The sequence below is a fragment of the Sciurus vulgaris genome, assembly GCF_902686455.1.
Source record: "Sciurus vulgaris genome assembly, chromosome: 16".
Taxonomy (NCBI): domain Eukaryota; kingdom Metazoa; phylum Chordata; class Mammalia; order Rodentia; family Sciuridae; genus Sciurus; species Sciurus vulgaris.
The window spans coordinates 7,242,251-7,256,691 of record NC_136477.1 but is presented as its reverse complement, the minus strand read 5'-3'; the positions used below and the strand labels follow the sequence as shown (position 1 = coordinate 7,256,691).

The window sequence follows — 14,441 nt, the reverse complement described above, 5'->3', positions numbered from 1 at the left end:
AATTATTCTCAGCACTTAGCACAATTCATGGGAAAGAACTGGTACTCAGTGGAGAGCATTTGCTATAAAGAGACTGAAGGGAAAAGGAAGGCCGAGCTAAAAGGAGCCGTATGAGGAAGGAGAAGACTAACCATGTGAACAGTCATTTGAGCTCAAGATATAGATGATGAAGTTTTTGTTTTTGCTGAACTGGTTCTCAACGCTCAACATACATCAAAACCATGTGGAGGATTTGTTGAAGCATAGACTGCTGGTCCTCATGCCCAGAATTTATCATCAGTAACTCTGGAGTGGGAGCAAGAGTTTATATTTTTAACACCTTTTTAACTGATATTGCTGCTGCCTTCCATTCTTGTTATTGTATTTCAACTGTATCTTATCCATTAGCTTATTCAACAACATGAAAGCTAGAAACATGTCCGTTTTCTCAGAATTCCTCCTCCTGGGACTGACAGAGGACCCAGCACTGCAGTCCCTCATCTTCAGCCTGTTCCTGTCCATGTACCTGGTCACCATCCTGGGGAACCTGCTCATCATCCTGGCTGTCAGCTCTGACTCCCACCTCCACACCCCCATGTACTTCTTCCTCTCCAACCTCTCCTTGGCTGACATCTGTATAAGCACAACCACCATCCCCCAAATGCTGGTGAACATCCAGAGAAAGAGAAAGGCCATTAGTTACACAGGCTGCCTCAGCCAGGTCTGCTTTGTCCTGATTTTTGCTGGATTGGAAAACTTTCTTCTCACAGCAATGGCTTATGACCGTTATGCAGCCATCTGCCATCCCCTTAGGTCACAGCCATCATGAACCCCTGCCTGTGTATTCTGCTGGTTCTCTTCTCCTTGTCCATCAGCACTGTGGATGCCCTGTTGCACAGTCTGATGGTGCTAAGTTTGTCCTTCTGCACAGAACTGGAGATCCCCCACTTCTTCTGTGAACTTGATCAGGTCATCGTGCTGGCCTGTTCTGATATCCTCATCAATAACATCCTGATATATGTTACAGCTGGAATATTTGCTGGTATTCCTCTCTTTGGGATCATTTTCTGTTATATCCACATTGTGTCTTGTGAATGCCCTCATCTGGAGGGATGTATAAGGCCTTTTCCACCTGTGGGTCTCACCTGTCTGTAGTCTCCTTGTTCTATGGGACAATTTTTGGGGTGTACATTAGCTCTGCAGTGACTGACTCACACAGAAATGCTGCAGTGGCTTCAGTGATGTACTCTGTTGTCCCACAGATGCTGAACCCCTTTATCTACAGCCTGAGGAACAGGGACATGAAAGAGGCCTTGAGGAAGCTCATGGGTAGGACAGCTTCTCTTCTATGATGTATCGTTTGTTTTGCATTTGGGTTTGTAGAATAAACTACGGTTACCAGATTCATGGTGAGACAGAATACCTGATCCTTCTATCACTACATATTTGTAAAATACTGTAATAGGGTGGGAATGTGGCTCAGTGATGGAGAACTTGCCAAACCTGCATGAGACCCTGGGTGGATCCCAGCACTGAAAAAATTGAAACATAAATTTAATCTGATGCCTAAATAACATGATGGCTACCTGCATTTTATTTGGCTTGTATCTCAACTCCTCCTTTTGTCCAGCTGTGCAGTAATTCACATAAGACTTCAATTCTCTAAGCATAATTTCTTTTGTCTGGTGCCACATAATCTAACTTGGTAGCAGAGACTCCGTTTTAGCAATTCTTCTGTGGTATTATCTAAGAAGGCACATTAGAGAAAGTAAAGAACACAAAGAAAGTATTTAATCAGAGTTGTTGTTGTATTTATTCCAAATTTCTACCAGATCATGTGAGTAGAGCCATATTCAAGACTTATTGATACTGAAAGGCTAAGGAGAGGGTGGTCATGTCCTATGAAGTAAACACGGAGACCTGTGACTCCCAAGCCAGTCCTTCCCACATAGTAATACCATCCACCAGACTCAGTTTTTATATCTGTAAAATTGGAGTAATTAGATGACATCGCTGGTTAGACATGATGGTGACATTTCACAAACTCATCAATGAAGTTATTTATGACACAAGTGTTTTTTCATTTGACCTTGTTAAAGGCCACACTTAGTGGATGAATTCCACATCTTCTTGCTAGTCTCAGCCTTGTGCTTCAAAAATCAATCATGCCATTTAACAGCTATTCATTTACAGCCAGTGCTCTGTAATTGTATATTTTGTGTGATGAGCTAAGAAATAGAAAAGGTTTTGTGATGGTGATGATGTCTGGTAATTATTTTTCTGCTATTATAATAAATACATTTTAGCATTCTCTATCTGATCTGAAGAAATTAAAGAGAGTTCTATATTTTGGGTATGATTATTGGATGTAACAGAGTAGATTTTTACCTTGGGGTACTTCCAATGAGATTTTCTAAATGGGGAAATCAATTTCCATTATCATTCTTGGTATTCCACATCATCCCCTGAACATAGCCCTTGTCCAAATAGTCTAATGGGGTGTAAAACTGCATTGAAATAATTCCCATTTGTGTTATGAGATTGGTAGTCATTTCAAATATTATGGGTCATTTACTTTCCTCCTATGCTAAAAATGTCTATGATATTTCCATTGAGATTCTTATTTTTAATACATAATTGATCCCTAGTCTTTAGAGGAATTTTCATGTTTCCTGCTTTGCTTTCACTAATGTGAAGTCCCACCAAAAATATATGTGTTCTTTTTATCTAAGGTGTTTATATGCATTTATTATTAGTTGTGTTCTGGATAATTGCCATTCTAACTGGAGTGAGGTGAAATTTCAGTACAATATTCATTTGCATTTCCATGATTGCTAGGGAGCTAGACATTTTTTTCATACATTTGCTGGCCATTTGTATTCTTTGAGAACTGTCTTTTTAGTTAGTGTGCCCATTTCTTGATTGTGAGAAACTGATGAACCTTAATACTGACAGTTTACCCTTGATTGTGCTACTCTCCAAAATGTGCTACACATCTCCAGAAAGTAAATTATTTATCCACATAAAAATACGTTTTCTCATAAAAACGCATTAAGAAGTTTACAGGACAGCCCAAGTTGGGCATTCAGATGCATTCTGACCTGTTTCATACGTGATGACAATCACTAGAAAACATTATCCTATTAATTACTTTCCTCAGGGCTTCCTTCATGCCCCCATTCCTCAGTCTGTAAGTAAAGGGCTTCAGCACGTGATAGACCAGAGTGTACATCACTGAAGCCACTGCAGTCTCCCTGGGAGAGTCAGTCACTGCAGAGATAATGTACACCCCAAAAGCTGTCCCACAGAACAAGAAGACAACAGACAGGTGAGACCCACAGGTGGAAAAGGCTTTGTAGTTTCTGCCAGCTGATGGCATTCTCAAAAATGAGCAGACAATTCAAGTATTTGAGAAAATGACCTCAGAGAGAGAACTATGTCCCATGTTTCTGGGAGAGGGGAATGAACCACAATGTCATTGATGAGGGTGTCAGAACAGGTGAGTTTAATCATCTGAGCAACTTCACAGAGGCAGCGGAGGATCTCCAGGTCTGTGCAGGACAGCTGTAGTAACACCAGGGTTTGGAAGAGGGTATCCACAGCACTGATGGACAGAGAGAGCAGGACCAGCATGATACACAGGCAGGACCCATGAGGACTCTCTACCTTGAGGTGCCAAATGGCCACATAGTGATACCAGAACATCACTGCAAGGAGATGATTTTCCAAACCACCAATGATGGAGACTAAGTGTGCCTGAGAGGCCATTTCTGTGAACACAATGTTCTCATCCTGTATTTCAAGTTTTACAATAATCTTGGAAACATTCTGTGATGAAAGCAATGACAGAGCAGGACAGATTGGAGGAAAAAATTATATGGAGTCAGAGGTGTGGGAGTCAGAGCTAATGTCCAGGATGATGAGCAGGTTAACTGGGATGGTGATCAGGAACCTGGACAGGAACAGGCTGAAGAGGAGGGCCTGCAGGTCTGGGTTGTCTCTCAGTCCCAGGAGTAGGAATTGTGAAACCATTACTTGGTTTCTGGGATTCATGGTACTGAAGAACCCAGTGTAAAGCATGGATGACTCTACAGTAATACAGACAATCCCTTGGTCCACAGCAGTGGTGGCATCGCCTGGGCATTTGTAAGAAATGTTGGTGTTGGAACCCAGTCCTGGACTACTGATCAAAGCTCCAAGGATGAGCTCCATCCATGGCTGAACAAGTTCTCCTACAATGTGGAGAAATGCTTCTCTGGAAAAATTCCTCCATGTTGTGAACCCAAGTGATTGTTGAGATCCCTCCTACTGTTTCTCTCTCTTTTCTCTCCCTCCCGTCCCCCTGCACACACTCATTCTGCCCCTTGCGATGGAGCACCAACTCACACCTTTCCGCAAGTGCTGGAAATGAATGCTAAAACGTGACTTTATTCTTTCAAAATTACTTTGTACCTTTCAACAAAAATATTAAAAGGACCCATGACGTCTACCTCATGGTCAGGAAAGTTCTTACCATAATATTGCAGGTGGCTACGATTCTGGGGAAAAAAATGAAAGGAGAGGGAAAATGAAAGCATGTGTTCCCAAAGCATGTAAGACCATAGCAACACTCTGTCGGTGCTCAGAGGACCCAGGCTCACCTGGTAACATGAGCAGCAGGCACCATTACTGGAAACTCCCTGTGGAACACCGTCTCCTTCTGGGAGACACAGGAGTGGCCAGTGACCCTATCAAAGGGTTGTGGAAAATAATATTCCTACAAGACAGCTCCCCAAGAAAAATGGAGGGACAGTGAGATTTGGGAGGAGGGGAAATTAGCCAGGAATTAAACCTCTCCCAGTATCTCCTTTCCCAGTAACAATGGGCCCTAAAGGAAAGGAGCAAATGCTGATTGATGGGCCCTAAACTTTGACCTTTCCCTATCACAAAGTAGTCCTAAATGGACTAATTGAAACTCTGAGAAACTATGAATGCCAGAGAAAGAAAAGCAGTGGCCAAGATTTGAGTTTTCGTGTGTCAGGTTCTGATCTCCTCTCTCCCCAGATAATGAGTTTCAACTTTTTTACAACTACCTTCCTAAGTTAAAGTTCTATCCTGAATGACTAGCCCCTGACTGTCAAAACGGCAGGTTCGCAGGCTCCAATGACACTACAAACACCTAAACTCCTTCTGTGGGGTGTGGTGGGGGGCAGCTCCATACCCAGAGAATGAGCCCTCCACTCCTGTAGATGCACTTTATTGCAGAATAAAAGAGAAAGCTTGCTGATCCCAGATTTTCTTCCTGTCTCCTGCCTCTGTCATTTGTGGGTCATGAACTTACACATATGAGCAGAAATCATTCAGGGTCATGCTTAGACTCTGCTGTCAATCAAACCCAGTTCCAGCACTTGTTCTGTAAATGAGGAAGATTCTTCCACCCTCTGGGCAGTCACAGAGGCCTCTGCTTTGTAAACCCCCTCCTCCTAGCTGGCTGCAACACAGAGGAATGAATGGGTAGAAAGTGGGCAGCACAGGGCTGGGCATCTGGGGCCTCACAGGGGCATTTCCCATTAGGATTTTTTCCAGGACAAAGACTCCTGGCTTGTTTCATCCTGGGAGGGAGGGGAGTGGGCAGTGAGGCAAAATGAGAAAAGAATAGAGAATGTGCTTAGCAATGTGTAATGAGACAAGAAAAATAATAGGAATTGCTATAATCGTGTGATTTGTAATGATGATAAGTGGTATTTGATATTTGCCTGAACTTGTCAAGGATGGCGGGTGTGTGGCAGGCTGATACTCCTGACCAATGTCCATATGAACCCTTGTCTATGAGACCAGAACATGACTAGACTAAAATCACTACTTAAACCGCTGGACTTGTTGGGGGCTGTGCCATGTTGACCACATCGGCAGGGAGGAGGTTAATTGACATAAGCACACTCAGGTGATTTATCGTCCACACACATACTGTATGTGCATGTGTTCTCAAGCACTCCTAATTGTGCCTGCTCGGACATCTAGCGTCTTGCTGATCTTTGCGTAAGAGGCGTGGCCCTGCTCTCCACCTCTTGGAGGTGATATAAGCATAGGCGGAGCGAGACAACACGGAAGCAGCAAAACACACGCAGCAGCAGCTAGAAGAAAGGAAGTGGCTAGCCGATAGAAGCAGCGAGTAGGGGCAGCTGCGGAAGGCAGATCGCAGAATGGAGAACTGAGACGCATCACTAAAGTACCTTAGGTAGACACACCCTTAGTTCACAGGATGCAGGACGCACCAGTAAGAAGAAGCAGACCTTAAGTGAGGCGTAGCAAGTCTCTCTTCCTCTAAGCTCTAAGCAAAGCCTGTCCTTCTCTCAAAGTCTCTCTTAAGCAAAGGCTCTTTCTCTCTGATAAGCAAAGTCTCTCTCTCTCTTCTCTCAAAGCAAGTAAGCCTCATTTCCTCTACCCGCTATAAACAAACAAGAAAGCAGTGCACTAAAGAGAATGATAGAAGTAGTTCAGTTTCCAGTCCACCACCCATAAGACCCGTGAAAGTTGTTGCTGCAAGCAGTGACAAATATCCATGGATTTTATACTGCAAAGAGCCAGTGACAGGACTTTTGGAGCAAATGGTCAGCAGCACTACGACCAGAGGATCCCATGTCTCTCTGTCACTTGACTGCCCTGGCCTCTGTCCACACCATCACTGATCACCGATCAACCATTGTCACCGAGCCTGGATGACTAACCGCCGCTCTAGTGACCACGACTGCCATCCTGAACATCCAGGCTCCAGATGCATAAAACAATCCAAGGACATCGGAGGACATCTGAGGAGCTGAGATTGGCTATAGTGGAGAAGAATCTCTTTGGTCTTATTGACTGATTTCTTGGCTAAGAGACATTGCATTGAGTAAGCCCATGGGGATGAGACTCTAGGTGAATAGGAGGGTGAATCTCTAATGTATTTTTTATTTAATATTATTAGGAATATTAAGTTGACTTGCTTTTATTAAGAATGTTGAGTGTGTATTGCATGAATAAAATCCACTCATGGAACCAAACTCCATTCCTCTTTATTCATTACTGGAGACAAAATGTTACTGCATATTTTAGGGGCAATGAGTTCCATGTGCTCAAATTTCCCCTGGGAGAGTCACATACAGAGGAAAACGGACACGAAGCTGATAGAAAAGCATTTGGTAATTTCGGCTATTGGTAAGTAGTGGTATCTTTTAAAAGTTATTGTTTCTGCTCTTATTATAATCTAAAATGCTTCATAGTTTTATAAAGAGGAGCAGTTACACAGGTGGGTAACCTGCTGAGGCGGTGCATGTCTGCTCTCCCTCCCCTGCATCCTCACAGCCAGTAAACAGAGACACCACCAAAGCCACCCATGAGATGCATGGGGGGGGGGGGGATAAAAAGAACATGAAGCTGAAAAGTGCCTGCCTGTCCCCTCTGCCCCTCAATGATGCAAGTGTATGTCAGAGAAATTTGTCACAGTCATCCTATTTCAAAAGAAGATTACGATTTGGAACAAAATGGGTCTGGCATCATATAGAGAGAGTAGAACAGCAGGTGAAGGGGCTGCACTAAGGGGTTTTATAAAGGTACCAGGGCTGTCACAATGGTGCAGAATAAGAAGAGTCAATGGTCAGGCAGGCTGAGTACAGCGCCCCAGGGAAGGTCTTGTTCAAATGCAAAGACCAGAGCATGAGGCTAACCCCTGAGGTTGACAGGAAGGAACATGAATGGGCCCCATCATGACCTTTCCTCAAATGTGAAGAAAACTCCATAAATCTAAACTGTAGAGACATTCCCACCAACTGCTTTGTCCCAGAGGCAGGGGGAATGGAAGTGGGATCAAACCTGATTCTGAGTGAAGGACTCAAACGCAGAGGCTGTGGAACACAGTTATTCTTCAATACCTGTTAACTTGGGTTTTAGTCGAAGGTCATATCCTGAAAATATATAAACTGTTGGTTTAGCCCACCAAAATGGGTATGCTATCTTCTCTTCCCACTTAAATAAATCCCACTCTTTACTCAGGCCTTCTGCTATTGTCCTTGGATTTTTTCCTGCATATTTGTGAGACAAGCGCAAAGAAGGAAACTGGTGAGGACTGTAGCCTGCACAAACTCCCACAGCTAAAAATAAGCAGGAAATCTGATTTCATCCCACACTCTGGTCTCAGCAACAGTTAGACAGGGTTCCCTTGGAAGACTTGGTATAGCTGGTCTTCTGCATCTGTCTTCCTCACAGCTTAACCACAATGAAACGATAGTGGATGCCTGCCCTGTTTCCGAAGCATTGTCCGAGAGACCTTGGTTTCCATGGTTGACATGACTATGGAGGGATGCTCAACATCTCAATGCCAGGATTGAGGACAGGCTGTTAGTGCAGAATAGGAAATCTGGTCAAATCGAGGGATGGAGGCCATCAGGGTCTGGGAAGTTGGAGACCGCCCCTGGGAGATTGGAATGTCAGTGTCTCCAGAGCCCTTTGGGTCACCAAGGTTACCTGCAGAACAACCCCTCCCAAAATGCTGTAGGCAGGGAATTGCTATTTAAAGCCTCTGGGTCCCTACCTGATCCCTATTTGGTCCTTCCCCCTGCCATCTGCTGCTCACACTTTTGTCTATGTCAGCAGCAACTCCTGGAACCTAGTCATGTAGACAGGAAGGAGAGAGATAAGGAGGTAAAGAACAGAACAAAGGAAACCCTAATCTCTAAAAGATGTAGGGTGCGCTCACTTTTTGGGATACTAGAATATGAGCCATGGTGCCTTTTTTCCTCCTGGGAGAAGTCTGTGTTATTAAGTTTAAATAAAACCTGCATAGTTTGCCTCCCTTGGCATGCTTCTCTAATGTTTAGACTTCAACATTTGAGGAAGCACAACTCGTCACTGGTAAATAGCAGTATCAGTCCCTCCTGGATGTTGGATGGACACAGATCTGTCCTCAGGAAAAACAGAGAGACGAGATTGTAACAGTGGTCACCTCATGCTTTGAATGTAGCCCTTGCTGCTCTTCTCTGAGCCTTATTTTAAAAGTGACATGTTTTTTCTCTCTTGTCTCCCTCTCTCCCCCACTAACCTGGGAGCAGGGAACAAAGTTACTATCCTTCCCCATCTGAGTTATCTGTCCTTGAGCACATACCCACCACAGGAAGGAGATGTTGCCATAAGGTAACCTTCTGTTAGGAGCCAGAAATTCTAGGAAGTAACTGTCTCCCAAATTAACAAGTGCATTTCAACACACCACCATGGTGTACCTGTGTAATGAGACAAGGAAATAATAGAAATTACTATCATTGTGTTATGCAGGAATAATAAACTGTGTTTGGTATTTGCCTGAACTTGGAAAACTAAAATAAATGCACCTGGTGACAAACTTGATGTGTGGCAGGATGACTCTCCTGAACAATGCTGATATGAAACCTTATCTATGATTTGAGTGGTGGCTCCTAGTCTATCATGTTCTGGTCTTTATCAATGAAGACCAGAGCATGACTGGGCTGAAAATCCCTACTTAAACCCCTTGGGTTTTGGAGCAAACTGTCAGCAGCACCATGACCAGAGGACTCCATGTTGCTGTTTCTTGACTGCCCTGGCTGCTGTCCATTCCATCACGATTGCTGATGGACTGTTGCCACTGAGGCCAGACAACTAACCACCTTTCCCAAGGACCTGAGAGAGGCTACAGCTGAGAAGAATCCCATCGGTCTTGCTGACTGATTTCTTGGCTAAGAGACTTTGCATTGAGTAAGTCCATGGAGATTGGACCCTACGTGAACAAGGGAGTGATCCTCTATGTATTTTTGACTTGCTATTATTAGGAATGTTAAGTTGAGTGTGCATTGCAGGAATGAAATCCACTTGTTGGAACCAAACCTGATTCCTCTCTCACTTACTGCTTACAACAAACTGGGACCCATGTCAGGGCTCTGCTCTAATGCAGCCTCTAAAGAGCTTCTTTGAAAGGCCCCATTCCTTGGGAGATGGACAGAACCCCAGCCCCTCGGACTGGAGTCTCACGCGCAAAGCAATAAACCTTCCTTTTCCTTTATTTTCAAAATCCCGTTCTCATTAATAAATTGGCATGAATTGGCATTGGGGACAAGGATCAAACTTACAGTAACATTAATGCCATTTATTTTATAGGACATTTGCATTTAAGAGTCCTATTAGACATCCACATAGGGTCATCCAGACAGCTGGATATACAGTCCCAAAATTCAAGGTAGGGTTTCTGTGTGGAGTCCAGAGATTTGGTATCCTCAGAGTGTGGACGACATTTAAAGAAATGAGGCACAAGCTACTATAAAGGAGGAAAGAAGGCAGAACAGAGAAGGAGACCTAGCTCTGAGTCTTGAACAACGAAGAAACCAAGGCAAACGTAGAAAGCAAGTTTTGTTTAAAGGATAGAACTGAGTCAGACTTCTCCTCAGAGATGGGGCCACAGAGCTGGGTATCCAAAGAAGTGGAGGTGTCTTGTCCCTCGTATACATTTTAGATTTTCTTTGTTCTCATGGTCTTCTCCCCTTATCTTGCCTCTCTTCTGTTCCCATACTGCATATGTGACAAAAGGGTGGGCCAAAAGGTGAAGGTGGACTGTGTTAGGGCTCTTGGCCAAAGTAACTCCCTTACTTGCCCTCCCAAGCATGACCTTCCCCTAGGCCCACGCCAAATTAGTAGCTCATCACAGAAAAGATGTCATATAACAGTCACAGGGCCAGACCGGTTATTATTTAACTACTCCATTGTACATGATTCTATAGTTTGGAAGTTTTTCCTACAGGGTGCTGCTCCTTGAAGAGGGGCAGCCTGACAGACTCTCTCTGTCAATAAACCTTGACTTGAACTCAGAGCTGTACCTCTTGTGGATATTTGCACCAGTTACCCTAACAGAGTGATCCAGGCTGGATGGTAGCAGCCCTGGACACATTAACTGACAACTCCTCCAACAGCCTGCAGGGAGGAACATTCCCATGGGCAGGTTTCCTTAGCGACAGCTTGAAGGAGGACAGGGAAGGGCTTTGGAGATATCAGCATTTGATTTCCTTTCCTTACCCAGCAGACCCCACCTTCTAGATTGGACACAATTATTTATTATCTATATCGACTACCTTTTTCCAGCCATCAAAAGAAGACTCATAAATAATCTACAGTGATGTAGAGTAAATCCAAATAAAATAAGATGCTGAAGAAAAAGTGGAGAACAAACACAGTCAGAGCTGCTGTCCACAAGATTAAGTGAGGGACCAAAAGTTAAGCCTGGACTGAATGAGGCAGAGAATATTGGTGAGTCTTCAGGAGAAATCCTAAGATGTGCAGGGGCAAATTCTTGTTAGACTGACCTCAAAAGAAAACGGTTAAATAAAAATTGGAGAGGGTAAGTGTAGATATTTCTTTAGGGGAGGGTTAGGGATGTAGTTCACTAGTAGAGCATATGGCTAGCATTCACAAGGCCCTGGGTTTAATCCTCAGTAATGCAACAAAAATACAAACAAAAAGTGGAAATTTGGGAGAGATATATTATAAGAGAAGCAGAAATACGATTGCAGCTTAAGCAGGATGTGAGGTCCATAGATGCATTGTGATTGTCATTGTTGTTTTTAAGATTGGTGAATTCAAACATATTTGGATACTATTGAAAACAACTAATCAAAGGGAGAAATGATACAAGAGGAGGAACATGGGCATAACCAGTCTCATGTCCTGAGGTAGCAGGGGGTTGTAGTTCTACTGCACCTTGTTCATGTGCAAATACAAATTATTCCTTTCTTCTCAAGGAGAAATAGGACACAACTGTCTGAAAAACATAAGGCAAGAAAAGTTTAGAAGGTATACTAACCATTTCACAGACAGTTTCAGCCAAACGTTAAAGGAAGAGTTAATCTCAAACTTAAAGGAAAAATGTTAGGATGTATGAGGGAATAATAATTCTCTGTCTCTATCACTGGCTGAGTTGATCTCAGAAAAATGTGGGAAGAGAAGAAACAGGGAGAAAGTGAAGAGAGATCACCATGACAGTTTTACACCAAAGGAATAGGAAAAATGAGGCTATAGCTAAATAAGATGTGGTTCCATAGAGAATTTTTAAAGATGAATTCAAATACATCAAATACTGTTGGAAATGCACTAATGAAATGGAAAATTAATCATGGAGAAAGGAGTTGACAGAGTCTTCAGAGCTATATTCTACAGTAGGCAAGAATGAGGAGTGCTCTACACAAGTGGAAGTGTTTATTTTGATAAAGTGCATGTAAGATGGTACCAATTCTCTATCTCACTCTCAAAAAAAGAAAGAAAGAAGAGAAGAGAAATGAAGAGATGGAGATATCTCTATGGATAGGCAAGTGATCTACCAGATAGTTACATATCCACTCCTCTTCTAGTCATTTTTAAGGCCACCATATGTGAATATCTAAATCACTAAAAAATAAACACAACAAAGAAGTAACCCAGGATAATAACACTTATTTAAAATTACAGAAAATGAGATCTAGCAAAAAATAAAGAATAATGAAGCATTCTGCCAATTTTTTTTAAACTGCTGGAATGGAAGGTTGGTTCATTCTCTATGGAACCATATCATTCACTTCTGACACTCATCAGGTCTATTTTCAACTGTTAATTTCTCCATGTAGCTTCTCCTTGTCTTCTTATATACCAGAAGACAATACAGTGCTGCTGTATTAGTCAGCTTTTCATGACTACAACAAAATACCTGAAAATATCAACTTAAAGGAGAAAGGTTTATTTTGACTCCTAATTTCAGATGTTTCAGTTCCTGGTCAGATGGTTCCATTGCTTTAAGCCTGTAGCCAGCAAGAAACATCAAGGTGGAAGGGTGTGGCAGAGGAAACTATTCACCTCATGGCACAAAGAAAGCAAAGTAAGAAAGAGTATGGGACTGGGGACAGGATGTATTCCCCAAGGGTGTGTCCCCAAGTGCCTACTCACTTCACCTGGGTCTCATCTCCTAGAGTTCCCAATAGCCAAGTCAAAATAAGAATTCAAATGCAAAAGGCAATAGTGGAAAAGATGAAGGGATTCAAGTGGGAGGGAGGCAGGGTGGGAAAGGGAAGGAATGGATTAAGGAAATTGATGAAACTATGCTAGGTGCATGTGTGAGCATATCAAAATGAATTTCACTTTAAGGCAAAACTGTTAATCACCAATTGACAACAATAAATAAATAAAAGGTACCAGTGGAGTAGAGAAAGGGGCCCAAATGGAGGGAGAGAGAGCGGAAGGGGAAGTAGTAGACATTGAAATGGAAAGCAAGTTATATACATTTATGAATACATCAAAATGAACCCTACTATAATCCACTATTAGATATGACTATAGTTCAGTTTTATTTATGTATGAGCTATCAAAAGGTAAAAATGCATTTCCGTGTTGTGTACCACAAATTAGAACAAATTAAAAATTCAAAAATAAGAGAAGAAGAGCATAACAACAACAACAAAAAAAGTCCAAGAAACATCTATCAATGGAACCTTTGGGGTAATACTCATATCCAAACCATGATTTCTGCATATTAATTTCCCTCATTGGTTGTGTTGTTCTCTATTCATGGATGAATATAAGTCTCAGTCAACAGGGCTGCTGTTGCAATACAGGCTGGGTATGTGGACAAATGCAGTCAATTTCTGACAGGCTGGAGGTGCAAAGTATAGGACATGGTGCCAGAAATCTAGGCCCTGGTGATAATCCTCTTGGTAGTTTGCAGGTGGACACCTCATGGGTGTCTTTTCCCTTGGTAGAGAGAGGGAGCTCTGGCACCTCTTCTCTCCTTCCCAGGGTATTGATCCCATCCGTAGTGGTCCATCTGCATGACCTCATATAACCTAATTGCCTGCACATGTTCCCCTCCCAATACCATTGTGTTTGGCTGTGTTTAGGAGAAATGGTAAATTATCAGGAAAGCAGGTAACCTGTGGTGTAGAGACCTTCGTGGTTGTGAACTTTAAAAACCTAGGTCTTGTTTATCCCACAGCAACCTTAACTTTATCCAGTTGATGGGCCATAATCATCAAAACATGGAATATTGGAGCAGGAAAGGCAAAACAATCCTATTGTTCAGAAAATTGAGTCCAGAGAACCAGCAACACATAGATGAACCATTTCTTTATTTCTGAACTGGTTTTCGGCACAATGAGTGGGCTAGCAAAAAAGTGCTAAGAAACAAACTTGATTAATTCCTGTCTTGCATTAGGGTAAAATAAATTACATGCGGTCTCAGACTCAATTGCAAAGGGAAAAATAAAATTCTTTTCTAGGGGTTCAATATCGAGACCTAATGAACTCAGACCTAATGAACTAAAAAATACACACAAAGGGAACCATGTCAATGCTGTGCACCTGTGTCCTCGTCTCAATACTAGGAAGTGTGTGAAACAGAGACACATGAGAAAGTAGTTAATTATTAGCATAAATAAAATTTAAAGATTACCAGACTACCTGAAAAAGATATTCTGAGTCTATTTAAA

At 42.6% G+C, this 14,441-nt stretch overlaps 1 pseudogene across 1 annotated transcript; it reads left to right on the top strand.

The window, feature by feature from the left end:
* The first annotated feature begins 400 nt into the window (after positions 1 to 400).
* LOC306646144 (olfactory receptor 7G2-like) lies at positions 401 to 1,331 on the top strand (annotated as a pseudogene). The gene has a single exon. The product of its transcript is annotated as an olfactory receptor 7G2-like (transcript).
* The last annotated feature ends 13,110 nt before the right edge of the window (positions 1,332 to 14,441 follow it).